The 19,906-nt window shown below is 46.5% G+C and overlaps 1 protein-coding gene across 2 annotated transcripts in view; it reads left to right on the forward strand.

Moving 5' to 3' along the window:
• Positions 1 to 19,906, forward strand: part of Nelf-E (negative elongation factor E) — a 585,662-nt gene that overhangs the window by 59,357 nt on the left and 506,399 nt on the right. The window lies entirely within an intron of this gene.

A 19,906-nucleotide genomic window follows, 5' to 3' on the forward strand; every position in this document is an offset into this window, starting at 1 on the left:
TGGTGCAAGTCAGTATCCGTATCCTCGACCAGTACCTCTGTAACTCAAATAGCTGACTTTCTCTTATATCTGAGGAAAGAACGATCTCTTTCAGCTCCCACTATCAAGGGTTACAGAAGCATGTTGGCATCAGTCTTCCGTCACAGAGGCTTAGATCTTTCCAACAATAAAGATCTACAGGACCTCCTTAAGTCTTTTGAGACCACGAAGGAGCGTCGTTTGGTTACACCTGGTTGGAATTTAGACGTGGTACTAAGATTCCTTATGTCAGACAGGTTCGAACCGCTACAATCAGCCTCCCTGAAAGATCTCACCTTTAAGACTCTTTTCCTGATATGCTTAGCCACAGCTAAAAGAGTCAGTGAGATTCATACCTTCAGCAAGAACATCGGATTCTCATCCGAAACGGCTACATGTTCTACAACTTGGTTTTCTAGCCAAACACGAGCTGCCTTCTCGGCCTTGACCAATATCGTTCGATATTCCAAACTTATCGTATGGTTGGAAATGAACTAGAAAGAGTCTTATGTCCTGTAAGAGCTCTTAAGTTCTATTTAAAAACCTTTACGAGGCCCGTCTGAAGCTTTATGGTGTTCAGTTAAGAATCCATCTTTGCCTATGTCAAAGAATGCTTTATCCTTTTTTATCAGACTGTTAATACGAGAAGCTCATTCCCATCTGAATGAGGAAGACCAAGCTTTGCTGAAGGTAAGGACACACGAAGTTAGAGCTGTCGCAACTTCCGTGGCCTTTAAACAAATTAGATCTCTGCAAAGTATATTCGACGCAACCTATTGGAAAAGCAAATCAGTGTTCGCGTCTTTTTATCTTAAGAATGTCCAGTCTCTTTACGAGAACTGCTACACTCTGGGACCATTCGTAACAACGAGTGCAGTAGTGGGTGAGGGCTCAACCACTACAATTCCCTAATTCCATAACCTTTTTTAATCTTTCTCTTGAAATGTTTTATTATTGTTTTTGGGTTGTCCGGAAGGCTAAGAAGCCTTTCGCATCCTACTTGATTTGGCGGGTGGTCAAAGTCATTTCTTGAGAAGCGCCTAGATTAGAGGTTTTGATGAGGTCCTTTAGTATGGGTTGCAACCCTTCATACTTCAGCTCCTAGGAGTCGCTCAGCATCCTATGAGGATCGCGAGTCTCTGTAAGGAAGACGTACTTAAAAAGGCAGAGTAATTGTTCAAGTCGACTTCCTTACCAGGTACTTATTTATTTTATGTTTGTTATTTTGAATAACTGCTAAAATGAAATACAAAATACTTAGCTCATAATAATGTCAACATGTAATGCTGGTCTCTACCCACCCCCCTGGGTGTGAATCAGCTATATGATCACCGGCTAAGTTTAATATTGAAAAATGTTTTTTTTCATTAGTAAAATAAATTTTTGAATATACTTACCCGGTGATCATATATTAAAGGACCCTCCCTTCCTCCCCAATATAGACCCAGCGGGCCGAGGAGAAAATTGGTTCTGTGTTGACATGGAGTACTTGAGTACCTGCTCGACAGATGGCGCAGTTGATGTACACCCCCACCTGTATAGCGATCGCTGGCGTATTTTGTCCTTAGGTTTTTCTGTCGGGCAGCAGAGCTGACAGCTATATGATCACCGGGTAAGTATATTCAAAAATTTATTTTACTAATGAAAATAACATTTTGAGGGAGGTCATAGCATTGGCTGGGCTGGAAACACATGTAGGAGTCTTTCCTCATACCTTTCTAGCTTACCTATCCTAAGCTAAAAATATACATAACATTGTATGATGAATTTTGTGAGATAATTCACCGAATACTCATCTGCCTTTCCTTTCTCTACAGGAGAACCATCCCGAGTGTGGAAACCATTTATGTAAGGTCCGCAGTAAGAACTTCTGCGGCCATGGACTGTGCAGGACGCATGCTCGCTGCGCAGCGACAAAGGGATCTCTGAAGTATTGGGACCCCCAGGTATGTGACGTATGTTCAAATCTGGTTACTGAGGCTTTTGATGATCAAAAGTCAACTGAGTCAAGGGATGCAGCAAGAGAGAAGCTGCGTAGATGGGTCAGAGGTTTTCAGAAGAATACCACTGGCCCATACCTTCCTAACAAAAAGATGAAGGCCTTTCTTTTCCCTAGGGCATCTTCGGATGCAGTTATCCCACAACCTCAATCAGAGATTCCCCTCGTCCAGATTCCGATAGAATCTGATGTCTCGGATGCCATGAAGGACATCCAGCTAGAAGACAACATGTCGGTTGTTTCCGAAGAGACGGAACGTAGTCTTCTAGCCGAAGAACAGGAGCAGGAGTCTGTGTTACCTCCTGAGGACGACGACGAAGGAACCAAAATTATTTCGGTTTCATCAGCTCCTCTGGCGGAGCCCGTCCCTTCGACCTCCTCTGCCCCTCAGTTGGATAATATTTGCCAAACCTTAACCTCTATCCTGTCTATGTTTCAGGATATGAAGAAGGAGTCAACAGAGAAGGAAGCTGCGCTTTGGACTGGGATGCACCAACTCGTGGCTTCCCGTTTAGCTCCGAAGAAGCTAAATGTTAAGGAACTCCCCCCTTTCTCGGACGTCAACCCATGGAGGCATGCTGAGCACATGCCTATGTCAGGAGGTAAAATCTTCCTCTCCGACAAGCTGGGTACGGTCCCAGTGGATGATAATGAATTCTGGCCCAGTAAAGGGGCCTATCCTGACTGTTATGTTCGTCTGAGGACGGAACCTCCCTCGAAAGAGGAGACAGAGCCGAAAGAGGTCATAATACTTGACCTCCCCAAAGCTCAGGCCTTGTTCACTAGTACTTTGAAAGAGAGGGCCTTCACTAGTTCCAAAGCACCGGCTCTTAGTGAGAAGCACCCATCTTTCATTGCTGCTTCTTCCCGTGCCTTCCCCTTTATGGAAAAAGGGTTCAAGGAAGACTAAAAGACCAAGAGTGCCCTCTCGGCCACCTAGACAACAACAGCAACTTCCCGTGGCCATGGTGTCCCAGACGGTGGCACATCCACCCACCACGTTCCAACTGGTACCCCAGCAACTAGCGACACAGTCGCCTGTTTTCACCCCAGCCTTTGAAAGGCAATCCACGACCTTTCGGCCGAAGTCTCGAGTTTCCTTTCGAGGCTCCTCTAGACGCCCCTCAAGAGGCAGGGGCAACAAGGGTGAACGTGGCCAAGGAGGCAAGTCCTCCAACCAGCACTCTAAGTGAGATGCTTCTGGTAGGATTAAGACTTTTCTCTTTCCGGGATCGCTGGACCTTCGATCCCTGGGCCCACAGCCTGGTCAAGAACGGACTGGGTTGGAGTTGAACCACAATTCTACAACCTTTCCCTCAATTCTTCCAACACTCAACCCCTATTCTGGAAGAATATGTCCAAGAACTCTTAGACAAGAGAGTCATAAGGAGGGCAAAGTCCGTCAAATTCCAAGGAAGGCTGTTCTGTGTTCCGAAGAAGGACTCGGAAAAACTCAGAGTCATTCTGGACTTGTCACCACTCAACAAGTTCATAGTGAACCACAAGTTCAGGATGCTTACTCTTCAACACATGAGGACCCTACTGCCCAAGCAGGCATACACAGTCTCCATAGACATGGCGGACGCATATTGGCATGTCCCAATCAATTGACAAGTTTCCTCCTACCTAGGATTCAAGCTGCAAAAGAGACGATACTGTGTGTCTTCAGAGCCATGCCCTTCGGACTAAACATAGCCCCAAGCGTATTCACAAAGCTTGCAAATGCAGTCATTCGTCAACTATGCCTAAAGGGAGTTCATGGGATTGCCTACCTGGATGACTGGCTGGTGTGGGCAGCATCCGAAGCAGAATGCACGCAAGCCTCCAAGGAAGTGATCCAGTTCCTGGAACATCTAGGATTCAAGATCAACTTGAAAAAGTCTCCACTATCTCCAGCTCAAAAGTTCCAATGGCTGGGCATTCATTGGAACTTACAGTCACACCGCCTCTCCATTCCATCAAAGAAGAGGAGAGAGATAGTGGGATCTGTCAAGAGACTTCTACGCTCCGACAGGATATCAAGACGGCAACGAGAGGGTTCTGGGTTCTCTGCAGTTTGCCTCAGTGACAGACCCAGTGCTGAGAGCACAATTAAAAGATGCATCAGGAGTCTGGAGAAGATACGCATCAAACACTTGAAGAGATCTAACAAGACCGATACCAACTCGTCTGCGATCACTTCTCAAGCCATTGTCGGAGGCCAAGTACCTAAAGAAGAAGGTATCCTTGCAACCACCTCCACCCTCAGTCACCGTTCACATGGATGCCTCAAAGGAAGGATGGGGAGGCCACTCTCACCAACGGAAAGTCCAAGGAACCTGGTCCTCCCTCTTCAAGACCTTCCACATCAACATTCTGGAAGCCATGGCAGTCTTTCTATCGTTGAAGAAACTGAAGCTTCGCTGCTCGATCCACCTCAGGCTGGTCCTGGACAGCGAAGTGATAATGAGATGTCTAAATCGACAAGGTTCGAGATCGCCCCAAATCAACCAAGTGATGTTGGCCATCTTCCGCCTGGCAGAAAAGAAGAGAGGGCACTTATCAGCAGTTCACCTCCAAGGGTTCTGCAATGTGATGGAAGATGCTCTATCCAGGCTCACCCCGATAGAGTCAGAATGGTCCCTAGATGCAAGATCATTCTCCTTCATCTTACACAAAGTCCCAGGAATGCAAATAGACCTCTTCGCAACGAGCGACAACAAGAAGCTACCCCAGTATGTAGCCCCGTACGAGGATCCTCTAGCGGAAGCAGTAGATGCGATGTCCATAGATTGGAACATATGGTCCAGGATTTACCTGTTCCCTCCAACCAACCTCCTGCTGAAGGTCCTCTACAAACTGAGATCCTTTCAGGGAACAGCAGCGATAGTGGCTCACAAGTGGCCCAACAGCATCTGGTTCCTCCTGATAACGGAACTACGACTGAAGCTGATCCCGTTGCCGGATCCAGTCCTAACTCAACAAGTGCAGAAGTCGACTGTTTCCGCTTCATCACAGAAAACCCGGAACCTTCATCTCATGATTTTCTCGCCTTAGCAGTCAAGAAAAGGTTCGGGATTTCAAAGGACAGTATCAACTTTTTTAGAAGAATATAAGTCGAAATCTACTAGAAGACAATACGAATCTTCCTGGAAGAAGTGGGTTGCCTCCGTCAAGGCAAAGAAACCAAAAGAAATCTTGACAGATTTCTGTTTATCATTCTTTATTCATCTCCATGAACAAGGTTTAGCAGCCAACACGATCTCTACGTATAAATCTGCCTTGACTAGACTCTTGCTATATGCCTTCCAGGTGGACTTCTCTAATGAAATCTTGAATAAGATTCCTAAGGCCTGCGCTCAGCTTCGGCCCGCAGCACCTCCGAGGCCCATTTCTTGGTCCTTGGATAAGGTTCTTCATTTAGCCTCAACCCTGAACAATGAAGACTGCTCTCTGAAGGATCTGACTCAAAAAGTTATATTCTTATTTGCGCTAGCCTCAGGAGCCAGAGTTAGCGAAATAGTGGCCCTTTCGAGGGATGAGGGCCACATTCAGTTCACAGAGTGCGGAGAACTGAATCTCTTTCCTGACTCAATGTTTCTCGCTAAGAATGAGCTGCCCACCAAAAGGTGGGGTCCCTGGAGAATCTGCCCTCTGAAGGAAGATGCATCTCTATGTCCAGTAGAATGCCTAAAGATATATCTTGGTAGAACTTCAGACTTTAGGGGAGGACATCTTTTTAGGGGAGAAACCTCAGGTTCAACATTGACTTTGAAACAATTAAGGGCGAAAATCACCTATTTCATTCGCAGAGCGGATCCAGACATCACACCCGCAGGTCATGATTCGAGAAAAATTGCTTCGTCTCTGAACTTCTTTCAGAATATGAATTTTGAAAGTCTTCGCTCCTATACTGGATGGAAGTCATCCAGGGTTTTCTTCAAACACTACGCGAAACAAGTGCAAGAGATTAAGCATTTTGTGGTGGCAGTAGGTAGTGTACTAAAATCATACCGCTTGAATACTGCAAAGAACAGTGTACTAATTGGGACTTTTAGTGAAGGGTGTACTTGGTCTCCTCCTATGGAGTGACATGTTTAGTGAAGTGTCTCGGTAGTGACACTATGAACTGTTCTAAGTATAAAGGTGAAAGAAGCATAAAAGACTGACACATGTGCCATGCATATATCTACGCAAGTGTTTATGAACTGTAACGACAGAAATGAGAAAAAATGAAATATTACAATATTTCCTTTATAGTGGCTTCACGTTTCTTTTTCAGGTGAAACAAATATTTCTCTTATTACTATTTTAATTATGCTTTCCACAATATTTCCAAATTTTTATTTTATATTGTATTATAAAATGCACTTTATCCTTGCTATCTATTGTTTATCAATAAATACATTTCTGAATTTTGCGTCTCCTTTCGCCCTGAAAATTCTAAATAAATAAAGGTGCCAGAGCAATTCATTATCCTCTTATATTGAAAATATATTCTGAACAAATACAATATCTGTTCTAGAGCGAACAAACCTCACAATTAGGTGTTCTTGTATCAGGTATCAGTCCCTGGTAATGACTGATTCTGTATATCTGATTGTATTCCTGACTTGTACAACTTTCCTACATAAATGAAAATCCGTCTACCTTGCTTACAACAAACCAAGTAGACCGGGGGAGGTGTCAGTAGTCAATACATACTTTGTTCCTTTCAGAATACAAACTATGTTTTACAAGTATATGATGAGACCAATATACAAGTTTGTTTGGTAGATTGTTCATATGAACTTACAATCCTCGAGTTTTTTTCCTAGAGTCTACCATGACTTCCCTGTAGGGTGCAGGAAGCACTGACATAGTCCATGATCAGTTGAAGGGTGTATGACGGTAACACCATGTGTCTCTAGGTCTAGATGACCAAGGAAAATTTATCTCGCGGTTATTGGCACTAATGGGAAATCCACAGATACATTAATGCTCTGGTAAACTTCCATCAGGACGACATGGCCTGAGCCCAAAAAAGGGATTTTGATGAAGGAAAAATCTATTTCTGGGCGAGAGACCTTTGCCGCCCGGTGAAATGCACCTTTTACATCATTTCTAAGGTAAAAACTGCTATAAAATTACCATGTCGTCCTGATAGACCCTCCCTCCTTTTTCAAAGGGTGAATGAATCCCTCCCAGAAATACTGTATCTGTAGCACCTCGCTAATGCTACAAAGAATGACAAGATGGCGCCGGGACGTGACGTCATACTGGCGCTCAACAGTAGTAGGAGTAGAAGCGATGCCTTAATAACGGCTCCCCTACAATTCTTGCCACTTTCCCCTCTCGAAGCGTAAATGCTATTAGGGGTGTAGATACCTATGTGGCGTGTCAAGAATACGTCCTCTGATATGTGATATCCCTAAAGGCGAAAGCCAGGGATATTCGCGCCAGGAGTTAGAATTCTGGATACCTTAAGTAAATTTCTGTGGGATATATCACTGTAGTTAAATATAACCTAGGAAGCTACTATGAAGGAACTTCCATCAGGATGACATGGCTACCTCACCCAAAAATAGATTTTTTGCTTCGCTCAAAATCTGTTTTTCCATCCCTAGGGGCTAGAAACGTTTTTCTTTCGAGTTGTCTTGATAAAGGAAATTCTTTATATTTAATACTAGGGGGAGGTTTCAGCAATTGCTTACACGGGATACACAAGTATGTGTCTCTCACTATTCCTTTCTAGCTTACTATCCTAAGCTATAATAATTAAGGGTTTTTGACGAAGGAAAAATCTATTTCTGGGCGAGGGACCTGTGCCGCCCAGTGAAATGCTCCTTTAGCATAATTTCTAAGGTATATAACTGCTAAATATTACCAGAGAAAAAATTGCATAGGAATGCCAGGTATGAACCCAGCTCGCTCACCTGATAGGTGTCGGTATATAACTAGGGCGTGAAAATCACTAGCAGAGGTCTCGTACCAATGAGATATCTCCTCGTCAAATATCCCCGAAACCTAGAGGGGCCGTTCAAAGTCCACTACTGACTGTCGCTACCAACACGTCCACCCACGCCAATGACGTCACTCCTCATAGCACCCAAGTTTGGGTCCATCAGGGAGGGAGAGCAGAGGGTGGGTTCACTGGGCGGCACAGGTCCCTCGCTCAGAAATAGATTTTTCCTTCGTCAAAATTCCTTTTCTGGGCTCGACCTGTGCCGCCCAGTGAAATAGTACCAGAGAAATGGTCCCAAACTTGGAACCAAAATCTAAGTAGGAAAGAAAAATTTTAGTCAAACATACCAAAAACATGATTTAATACAAGGTAAATGTAAATTACAAGGTATTCGAGATAAAAGAAAATTCTCCTTACGTAACTATATTAAGGCAAGGTAAGTATAAAAACATAGAATGCAAAACTGAATGTATAATCCTTGATTATAAAGGAGGAAAACACGTCACCAAAATGAGGTCCCAGCTAAGGGGACACCAGGACAAAGATCAAAACAATGAGATTACAGTAAGGATAAAGAATTATTAACAATCTCGAATAAATATAAAGCGAGGCATGGACAAAAATTTTAAATAATAAGGACTGTACATAAGGATGCAACTGAAGGGTGCAATCCATAAAAATAAACCAAACTACTGTAGGGACAATAAGCGAGGCAGGTAGGGGGAGAAAAAAGGATTAAGCAAGACCCTCTAATTAAGACTCATGATGTTCAGGAGGAACCACATTCCCTGCTGCCACTGTTGCAAATTTTAGGGCTTCCAAAGGTTTTGAATAGTGGCATTTGAAAACTGTTGGGGACTTCCAGCCTGTATATTTCGTGAGGTCATCAAATTTCATATGATGGAAATAATTAATAGAAGTAGCTACAGCTCGAATATCATGGACATGTGGGAATGATTCTGGGTTAGCCTGTTTAATGAAGTACAGAATCTGTTGTCTGATTCCTTTAAGGGTGATGGTTCCTCCGTTCTCTCTAATGAAGAAGGGCCCAGAGGACTTAGTGGAAGTTCTATTTAAGTAGGCTTTCAAAGTCATAACTGGACATAAGGATGGATCCTGTGGAAGGGGAACAATCTTCCAGGGGGACTATCTATTCTGGGGGTTCTCATTCTTTGCTAAGAATGTTTTGTCAGGGGAGAGAAGAACCTCTCCTGACGAGAGAAATTCAATATGACCTGGATCTCTAGACAAGGCTGAAAGTTCCGAAATTCTGGCGCCAGAGGCTAGGCTCATTAGGAATAGGGTTTTCCGTAATAATGGAATATAAGCACATGATTCATTAAGAGTGTCAGAAGCCAATCTGAGAATGTCATTTAGAAACCAGGAAACTGTGCTAGAACGAGTTGATGGTTTCAATCTGGCACAAGCTTTTGGGATGGAAGAGAGGTATGAATCCGTAAGGTCAATATTGAATCCAATTTGAAAAATCTTTTTCAAGGCCGATTTAATGGTAGTAATAGTGCTAGCTGCTAGGCCAGATTGAAATAGAGTTTTAAAAAAGGTTACTGTTAGGTTCATAGTCATCATCCCAACCTTTGAGTCCCTTAAAAACTTGGCGAGTTTCTTAACAGCCGAGTCATATTGTCGAAGGGTGGATTCTCTTTTATCTGATTCCAAAAACAAAGTATTTTGAGGATCAATATCTGCACCCCGTTGGGCCGCAAATTTCATAAAGTCCATAAAGTTAGGGCACTTCGAGTGTTTGAGGAAGCGAACACAGTGCAAGTTTGTACTGTCTGTGTTAGTATTGGATTGGGGATTTGCCGAGGGTGGAGACCCAGTTCCACCAGAAGGGGGAACCAATTGCTCTTGGGCCAGTTGGGGGCTACTAGAGCCACTTGCCCTTTGAAAGTCCTGAGCTTGTCCAACACTTTCATCAACAGGTTGATTGGTGGAAATAGATAAATCCTCTCCCAAGTGTTCCAATCCAGTGACATTGCGTCTGTGGCGTAGGCTAGGGGGTCCAGGTTCGGGGCTACGTAGCACTCTAGTTTGTGGTTGGACTCTGTCGCAAACAGGTCCACCTGGAGGCCCGGATCCTGGGATAAGATCCACTTGAATGACTTGAGGTCCAGGGACCATTCCGACTCTAGCGGGGTTGTCCTGGACAGAGCGTCCGCCACCACATTGCGTACTCCCGCCAGATGGACTGCTGACAGATGCCACTTGTTCGATGCCACCATGGAGAAAATGGCTATCATCACACGGTTTATGTACCCCGAATTGGAGCCTCCCCTGTTTATGCAGCGAACTATGACTTCGCTGTCTAGAACTAATTTGATGTGTTGGTTTCGGGCTGGGGCCAAGCGATTCAGTGTGAGGAACACTGCCATGGCTTCTAAGACGTTTATGTGAAGTTGGCGGAACATTGGCGACCAAAGGCCTTGGGTTTTCTTGAACTGGGAGTATCCCCCCCCCCCAGCCTGTTAAGGAGGCGTCTGTGTGAATGACCGGCTTTGGAGGTGGATATTGCAAAGGGATGGATTTTGCCAAATTTTTTACCAATGTCCATGGTCGGAGCCTTTTCTTTAGGATTGGAGGGAGACGAGCTCTTTTGTCTCGATACCTCTTGTTCGCTCTGGAACGCCAAATCCGGTTTATATCCTTCAACCTGGCCTTCAGTAATATGTCTGTTACTGAGGCAAACTGGAGGGCACCCAGAATCCTCTCTTGGTTTCTCCTGGACGTCAATTTGTCCTTGAGGAAGCGTTTCGTGTTCTTTGCTATTTCTTGTCTTTTGGCCGATGGGAGGCATAATGTGTGGGAATTTAGGTCCCATTGTAATTCTAGCCATTGGAATTTCGACTTCGGGACTAGGCGAGATTTCCCGAAATTGATCTGGAACCCCAAGTGTTGAAGGAATGATATGACCTTGTTCGTTGCCGTCAGGCAGTTCTCGACGCTGTTCGACCAAACGAGCCAGTCGTCTAGGTAAGCCACTACCTGAATTCCTTGGGTTCTCAATTCTTGGATTACCATCTCTGCCAGTTTGGTGAATATTCTGGGTACTATATTGAGTCCGAACGGCATTACTGTGAAGGTGTATGCTTGTTTGCCTAGTTTGAAGCCGAGGTAAGGACGAAAGTGCCTTGCTATCGGAACGTGATAGTAGGCATCTGTAAGATCGATAGAGGTGGTGACGGCCCCACGGGGAAGTAAGGTCCGCACCTGAGAGACGGTTAGCATGTGAAACTTGTCGCATTGAATGTAGGAGTTCAGATGGGACAGGTCTAGGATTACTCTTTTTTTGTCTGAGTCTTTCTTTGGCACGCTGAACAAGCGACCTTGAAATTTCAAGTGACGTGCCTCTCTGATTGCATTCTTTTGAAGCAGATCGTTTACATACAAGGCTAACTCTTCTGTTGGATGTTGGTAAAAACTGGTTGGTGGAGGGGCCCTTCTATCCAACTCCACCCCAGACCTTTGGAAATTATACTGAGTACCCAACTGCTGAAAGTTCAATTCTTTCGGAAGATGTAGAGTCTTTCCCCTACCTGAGATTCTTCCACTACCTCTGTTACGAAAGGTACCTCTCGCGCCAGAGCCTCTGGTACGCTGGTAACCTTGAGGCAGTTTGTTTTCATATTTTTATGTCGGCACCTCACCGACTTTGTGTTATGTTGGCCCCCCTGCCCAGCTCGGTCGCGTTTCCATAGACACCGCCCATCGTCACGTAAGGGGTCTACGGAGGTTCTTGAAGGAAGCGCTCGTCAGCGTTCGCCGCGTCAACGCTCGCCTTCAGGTCAGCAATCCGTGTCGCACCAACGCTCTCTAACACGTCAACCATTGCCTCTGCTTCAGCGTTCTCCTACGCGTTGACACTCACCAGCTTGTCAGTGATCGCCAGCATGCAGCGATCACTAACGCATCGGCACTTGCCAGCTCGTCAACAATCGCCAGTTTGTCAGCATTCGCTAACACATCAGCATTCTCCATCACGGCAATGCTCGCCAATGCGTAGATGCTCGCCAGACGAGAATCTGCAAAAGGAGGGGGGGGTGGGGGGGTGGTCTCACATGCTGCACCACACGATCTCAGGCCTCTGTTCAGAGTCCGAAAAGTACCTTCACATGAATCTCTTTGAGATAAAGGCTGTTTTTCTGGCCTTTCTACAGTTATTATTATTATTATTATTATTATTATTATTATTATTATTGTTGTTATTGTTATTATTATTATCATTATTATTATTATTATTATTACTTCCTGAGCCTTTTTTAACTTCTTAAAGCTGCGGTTGATCAAAGTTGGCCTTTTCTCACTTAGGAAACCTGTCAACCCTGGGTTGTAACTTTATCAACTCCCATGTTCACTGATGCCCCTGTTGTTGTTGACTATGTACCTGATAAGCATTTGTTCCTGGCAAAATGCAAACTTTTCCCAAGGGTAAAATAATTGCAGGACTCCCTGTTAAAACAAGGGAGAGCAAGTTTTTAATCAATGAGATTTCTTTAACGACTGATGGCAAACCCTTTACAGTGAAACAATGGATGGTTCGTGTCTAAGAAAGTTAAAGGGTTTGTGGGTATGGAATAAATATTTTATTTCTTTACTTTATATACTGTATTGTTATGAGACACTATTAATTTATATATCCCTCTGTGCCCCCCCCAAAATGCCTTAATCCGTTATTATTTTTTAACAGGTATTGACAGCAGCCCCCTACACGTAGTAGGGAGAGAGGATTAGGGTATTCGCCAGAGAATTTAGACTAAGCACTGAACCTGTATACAGGAAAGAAGCTGAGACCATTCTGCTAAGTACATAGGAAAGATGAATCACTTTAAGATTGTTTTTTCTGCTAGCCTTAGCATCGGCGAAGAGAGTCGGGGAGTTACACAGCCTCTCTTGTAATGTCATTCATGCAGAGGGTTGGAAGAAGATCTTGAGTTTTGTGCCAGAGTTTGTGGCCAAGACTCAGAACCCAGTGATCCACGATCCCAGGTTCGAGGCCTTCACTATTCCTTCCTTACCGGATGTGGCGGTTCAGGTGAGAGGCTTCTCTGTCCCGTCAGGTGTCTCTGGCGCTATCTCAGACCTGAATGTCGACGACTTCGTAAGCACCGGTAGAACCAAGAGGGAGGTGTCGAGGAACACGATATACTTCTGGATGCGTGAAACCATCCGCAAGGCGTATGAGACTTCCTCAAGAGTCCAAGCACCAGCGAGGGTTAAAGATCACGAGATCAGGGGCGTTGCCCTGACCTCTCCAGTTCCTCCGGGACAGGGAAGTCTCATGTCTTGATTTTATGGTATGTTTGGCAGTGTGAAAGCAGTCTGCAGGTGATCCGCCTTTTCCTCTGTCTCCTCCCTTGGAGTTCCATACATCAAGACCAGTCTTTCCAAGTAAGATTGCTAAGTTTGTTTACAAGTATTCTCCCCCGTCTTCTGCTAGGCAGGGAAGACGGTGGATGTACAAACCTTTTGCCTTTTGGTATTGGAGTTTCATCCAGTCACAGTGACCCTAGGGTCGAGTGTCTCTTACGTTCACGCTCTCTGGTCGCGCGATGCTCTTATACATCGCGCGGCAGCTCCCCGTCTCTCAGACCCCACCATCATCACGTCGGGTCAAGAGACAGGGGTAGGTGGATTTAGTCCTCTGCTCTCATTTCGAGACCAGGTCTATATCCGGGCAGTTAGCTGTCCACAAGCAGCAAAGGCAGACCTCCCACCAACTAGTGAGTCTTATTATATTAAATGACTAAGAGGTTTGTATATCGCGTCGGAACAAATGACAATTTGTCCTAAATTGTATTTTTCCTAGCTATACAAAATCGTAATCATTTAGTATAAATGCCCGCCTCTACCACCCCTCTCATGTTCCACATTGAGCCTAAAGCGTTTGAATGAGGAAAGCGGGCTGGCAGGGGGGAGGGGAACTAAGCTCTGCCCCATACTGCCCGCCAACCAATCAGCACAACTGCCTAGTTTTCTTTTTCTTCGGCTGTTTCAGCAGAGCTGAAGTGAATTCGTATATTAAATGATTACGGGTTTGTATAGCTAGGAAAAATACAATTTAGGACAAATTGTCTTATTTGGAAATAATTTATATTTTTCCTAATGATACAAGCCTTTAAAGTTTTAAAGGCAGCTCATGAATGGCAGTGGCAAGGGACAGTAACATTGCCCTATCGAGCAGGACAATGCCCTAAAGACTGACCATATACACATATAATCAGCACCCAAGCCCCCTCTCCACCCAAGCTAGGACCAAGGAGTGCCAGGCGATGACTGCTGATGATTCAGCAGATAGACCTATAGGCTCCCCCAAACCCCATATCCTTAACTCACAAGGATGGTGAGGTCGCAGTGACCGAAGAAACTAACGATTTTGAGCAGGACTCGAACCCCAGTCTGGCACTCACCAGTCAGGGACGTTACCGCACCAGCTATTTATACAAACTTACCGGCCAACCCTGTCCCTCTTGGAGTCTTACCTCCAATTAAAGTGAAGCACAGTCATAGGTGTGTGAGTGAGAGGGGTGGCTAACTAGCGGGATGGGTAGTTAACCCTCACTAAATTTTAATGGCTCGTCCTTTCAGCTTCACCGGAAGAATATCCCTATAAATAACTAAAGGTTTGTATTGTTAGGAAAAATACAAATTATTTCCAAATTTATCATATTTCAAGAAATTTGTGAATAAGTTTATCTTTCAAATGCTTTTTAAATGAAAGAAATTGATTGAGAAACAAGAAATTAGATTGAGTTGGAATTAACTTAAAAATAGCATTGTTTTAATGGGTCAGAGACTTACTTCTTAATGACTCAACAGCCCCTGCTAGCTCACGCCTAGATTATCTATTGTAAAAGATGAAAGGTTTTTATATCCATAGGAACAAATATAATTTGTAAATATTCTGTTTTGACATATTGTATTCATTGGTCTTTTGTATTTATGCTTATATAATGATGGTATGGTCTATTCAAAGTGCATTATAACTACTGTATAGGCTCCCTACCTTTTCCTCTCTCTGCTCTGTATAAAAAAATGTTTCCAAATTATGACATCATTCAACAAAATATGGTAATTAAGGATAAAAACATGTGTAAAATTGGATTTTCTTTTAGAATTTATAAAGTTAGAGGAGAGCAGCAGTACAGTACTAGTATAGAAAATTTGGGCCTAATGAAATTAAATAAGGGAGGGACAGGAAAACCTATACTATGCTGTGTCTATCCTGCTCCATCCCTGCCCTATGATAAGCTGTATGATTCCTTCATGAATTGATTTAAAACCCCATTTGTTCCGTAACCGAAATACAAACCACGCTATTTACATTGGGTTTACCTTTTAGCGTAGCTGAAATGGCGAGCCATTAGAATTTAACGAGGGTGTATTACCCCCGCGCTAGTTAGCAGGGGGGTAGGGGAGTGGTAGCTAGCTACCCCTCCCCCCCTCACACACCAGTGAACTGCTTCACTTTCACTTTTGGCTCGGACATAGACAGACATCTCTGTCTTTGTCCTCGCTTGGCAGCCATTGTTTGTTTTGTCTTTACTTAATCACTTACTTTTCTTTTACTCAATATATATGTAAACATTTTTTCATGTTTATGTATATATTTGAGTATAGAAATCAGTAAGTTTCCTTTTCAGAGTTTGTGCTTGTGTGTGTAGTGTATGATATCTCCGTGGAGCCCTCGGCAGTTAGGCCACCATGGTGTAATTTCATGGGTCGCGATCGAGTTTGACTTCGGTCTTTCTCTCTCTCTCTCTTGAGGTCGTTCACCCTTTTACTACGTTACTTTTACTACGCCTTTGTAGCTTCCTTCCTGTGTGGGGGGGTTGCTACGCCGTACGTTTTGTCTCAATTAGTTTATGAATCTAATTGTATTTGTTGATTTTTCAGCTTTGTAGAACGATTCCTTTCGTGGTTTTCGTTCTTTCTTCAGTGTTCATTCATTTTTAAATTACATAATTACATAGCTACATAATTATAATTGTTATAATTCTGTGTTGGTTACAGCTCTCCTTCCGTAAGTGTAAGTGGTTGTGGGGGCACGTGCCTGTTGTGTAATTCTTGTGTTCCTTTCCCTCGGGAAAGGATTTTTGTTTTATTTTTCACAGTTACCGATCTAGTTCGTTTCTGTAATGTGACAACGGAGTGAGCTGTCTTGTTGAGGCCTGGGGATTCGGCTGTTGCTGCCTCCCTTATAGATCTTCGTCAGGGGCGTGTCTCCTTCTCCTGGAAGTACTCCCGTGACGATTGACAGCTTTCCAGTTCATTCTAGAACACTCAGGAGGCTCGCCTCCTTGGATGGGTAACTTTCCTTCCGAGGGAAGTTTTTCCTGTCCTGGCTTGAGTTTTTCCCCTTTAGGGGGGGTTCTTCTCTTGCCTTTTTTTCGTGCGACTATGCTCTTGGTGCTGAGCGGTCGCACCTGCAGTTACGCTCAAGGGGCTGGGCAACTGCAGGAGCCCCTCTTCGGAGGATTGCTCCTTTTAGGTTACTGGCTGACCCGTCTCTTCTATGAAGTATTTCTCTTTCGTTCGCGAGAGAGTACACTCATAGAGACTCCTCTTCGGAGGACTCTTCTGCTGTTGTTGCTGTTGGCCACCTTCGCCGTAAGGCTCACTGTCCGCTACGTCGTAAGGGCCTCCCATCTCCCTATAAGGGTGCTAAGAGGCGCCTTTTTTAATCTCTGTATGTAGCCTACAACTCCTTCTTCTTGATCTTCCGCCCCTGGTGCAGATGGACAGCAGTCTGACCTCGTCTTCCGACGGGCAACGGTCTTCCCGACGGACAACGATCTTCCGACAGAAATCAGTCTCCCGACGGACAGACAACGGTCTTCCGACGGACAGACAACGATCTTCCGACGGACAGACAACGGTCTTCCGACGGACAGACAACGGTCTTCCGGCGGACAGACAACGGTCTTCCGACGGACATCAGTCTCCCGACGGACAACGATCCCTTCGGGGCAAAGGGTTGCCTCCCACGGGGGTTCTTCCCTTGCGTGTCAGGGTTCCCCTGCGCGCCCTTCTGCAGTGTTCTCTCCTGCTCAGTATTAGCGTACAGGCGCTCTCCTGCTCATCAGCGCTTTCCTGATCGCTAGCGCTCTACTGTTCGCCAGCGCTCTCCTGTTCATCAGCGCTCTCCTGATGATCGTCTCTGCTGTTTCTGTTGGTTCCTGTTACGCGCCCTGTGCGCCCACGTTAACCCTCGCGATATAGAACTTCGGTTCAGGTCTTGGACAAGGACTCTTCTTCTACGCACAGGATTCCACGCGTTGCCTTCTGCTCGCCAGCAATCACCAGCTCACCAGCGACCACAGACGCGTCAACGTTCGCCTGCTCGTCAGCGATCTCCTACGCGTCAACGATCGCCATCGATCTGCCACGCGTGTCAGTTCCCCTGGACACCATCAGTAGCGATCTAGCGCTCGCCTGCTGTGGACCACGATCTCCAGTAGCTGAGTCTTGCCGTAGATCTTCCTCGTGATCGCCAGCGCTCACCTTTACTTCTGTCCTTCTGTGCGCCAGCGCACATCTGCGCGCCCTTTTTTGCCACGCATCAATGGGCGCCAACAGTTTTTTCTGACCGTCTAGGATCGCCTGATTAACAGCTTGCTTCAGCGCTCACCTTCCTGATGCACCTGCGTGCCTTCTGTTAGCGCGATGCGCGCTAACCATCACTAGTCTCTTACGCGTTAGCGATCGCCTACGCGCCCGCGCGATTCTTCGCCTGCGCGCTAGCGTTTTATTAACGCACCACCACTCGCCAACGCGCCGTCACTTGCCGACGCACCATCGCTTGCCAACGCGCCTTCACTCGCCGACGCACCATCGCTTGCCAACGCGCCTTCACTCGCCTACGCGCCATCGCTCGTCAACGCGCCATCGCCCGCCTACGCGCCATCGGTCTCCCGACCGCCTGCGCTCACCCGCGGGCCCACGTACCTGCGCGTTCACACGCCCGCGCGACCGCACGCCCACGTGCCCGCGCGCCTACGCTCATGCGCGACCGCGCACATGCGCTCCAATGTTTGCCCGCGCGCGAACCAACGGTATTCCATTGCGCGGACCGACGGTGTTCCGAATCCGTCGCGCGAACCGACGGTGTTCCGACGCGCGAACCGACGGTGTTCCGTCGCGCGAACCGACGGTGTTCCGTCGCGCGAACCGACGGTGTTCCGTCGCGCGAACCGACGGTGTTCCATCGCGCGAATGTCGGCTTGATTCCTGCAGTATCCATTGCTCGCCTACGGGTCATCGCTCGCCGACCACCAGCTCTTGCCCTTCCTACCACGCTCGCCCTCCTTCTGCGCTCCTTCGCGCACTTTCGTTTGCGCTCCTGCGTGCCCGCTCATGGGCGCTTCCACGTTCGGCCACGCGCAAACCATTGATTTTCCATCGCGCTAGCTCCAGGGCGATTGCGACCGCGATTCCCGTCGGGGTTTCGCAACATGGCCAGCCTGACGAGTCTTCTGGAGCGTATTTCCAGAACACGGTCCTCACCCCGTAAACGCAGAGCATGGCACATGCAAGAGCAGGAAGAATCTTCAGGGAGGTCTGAGCAACATTCTTCTTTCCAGAACCTGGGTTAGCCCTTCCTCGTCATTCCCTGGAAGGGTTTTGCCAGGGAGCTTTCTGTTCGAGATTTCTCCATCGGCCAAGGGGTGACTGGTTTACCCCTTCCTCTTCTCCATCTCGTGAAAGGGGCTTACCAGGTCCTTTCCCTCCTCGGTTGCGACCCGAGGTTTTGTACAAGGAAGCTCCAGGAAGATCATGGGTACTTTCCTCTTCTCGGGCTCAAGCACCTTGGCGTTTCGTCGCCAAGTTTCGAACTTGCGGGCAAGCTCGATGTTGGACCATCTGGACGCAATGATCGAGGGCTTCCTCTCGGGTGTCTCATCCGTAGATGTCGATAAACTCAGACACCCTTCCATCCTTGGGAAGAGCTTGTTTGTGCCCAAGGACAGACATAGACAGCGGTGTGCGGAGGAAGTCGACTTCCGTTTTCACTCCTCCAAGGCGCTTTCTTCCAGACCCTGCAGGCCTCCAGCGCCTCTTTCTTTCAGCCTCGTCGGCCTAAGTTATCGGACCGGCTACGGTAACTAAGACAAGGTGTCCAATAGCAGTCCCTTCCTGTCAGGAACAGGTAGCACGGGAGGCTCTCCCGGGGGGGCATAATCCTAGAGGGAGCGGCAGAGTTCACGAACTCTAGGATTGGCAACCCCCCCTTGCAGGTCTCACGTTGGAAGGATGCCTAAGGTTACTCATCCGGATAACAGCTTCCCGATGCCAATTCCTGCACGATCTCCATGATCAGCCAAGGATATCGCGCCTGCCGTCAGCGAATTCAGTGTCACTGAACCTCTATGCCATAGGGTTGGCAAGAGTTTTGCCCGTTTGGGCAGAATGATCCATGCCTTAGGAGTAGGGCCTCCATAGGGTCGTCGATGGCTTCACCCCCGGCTTCTTCAGTCGATCCTTTCTCGTAGGAAAGCATTTGAGACGGGAATTCCGTAGTCGACCTCTCAGCTCTGATCAAGTTTGTCGAACAAACTTCGTCCAGCGTGGAACAGCAGAATCGATCAGACTGGTAACGAGGCGGCAGGACTCCTTAGGCCCTGGATTGGAAGGACGGGTACTTTCAGTTTCCATTCCATCCATCTTCCAGGAAGCTCTTGGAATTCAGCCTAGACTTCAGGTGTTCCTACTTAAGATGCGGTGTGGCGATCCCGCCGTGGCATCGCAGGTTTTTCCCCAGAGAACTCTCCCTGCTTTCCTCATGGCCACTCAGGAGCAGGCTTCCGCCTCCTTCGCCTTTTGGGGGTCTGGTCAACTCCGGTAGGCTCGGGTTCGACCTTCTTCAACGCCGGGACAAGCTTCCGGATCCTTACCATGAGTGAGGGATCATGGTAATTTGCTAGGAGCCTTCTCTACTTCTGCCTCAACAT

Source organism: Palaemon carinicauda, chromosome 5 (assembly GCF_036898095.1).
Source record: "Palaemon carinicauda isolate YSFRI2023 chromosome 5, ASM3689809v2, whole genome shotgun sequence".
Taxonomy (NCBI): Eukaryota; Metazoa; Arthropoda; class Malacostraca; order Decapoda; family Palaemonidae; genus Palaemon; species Palaemon carinicauda.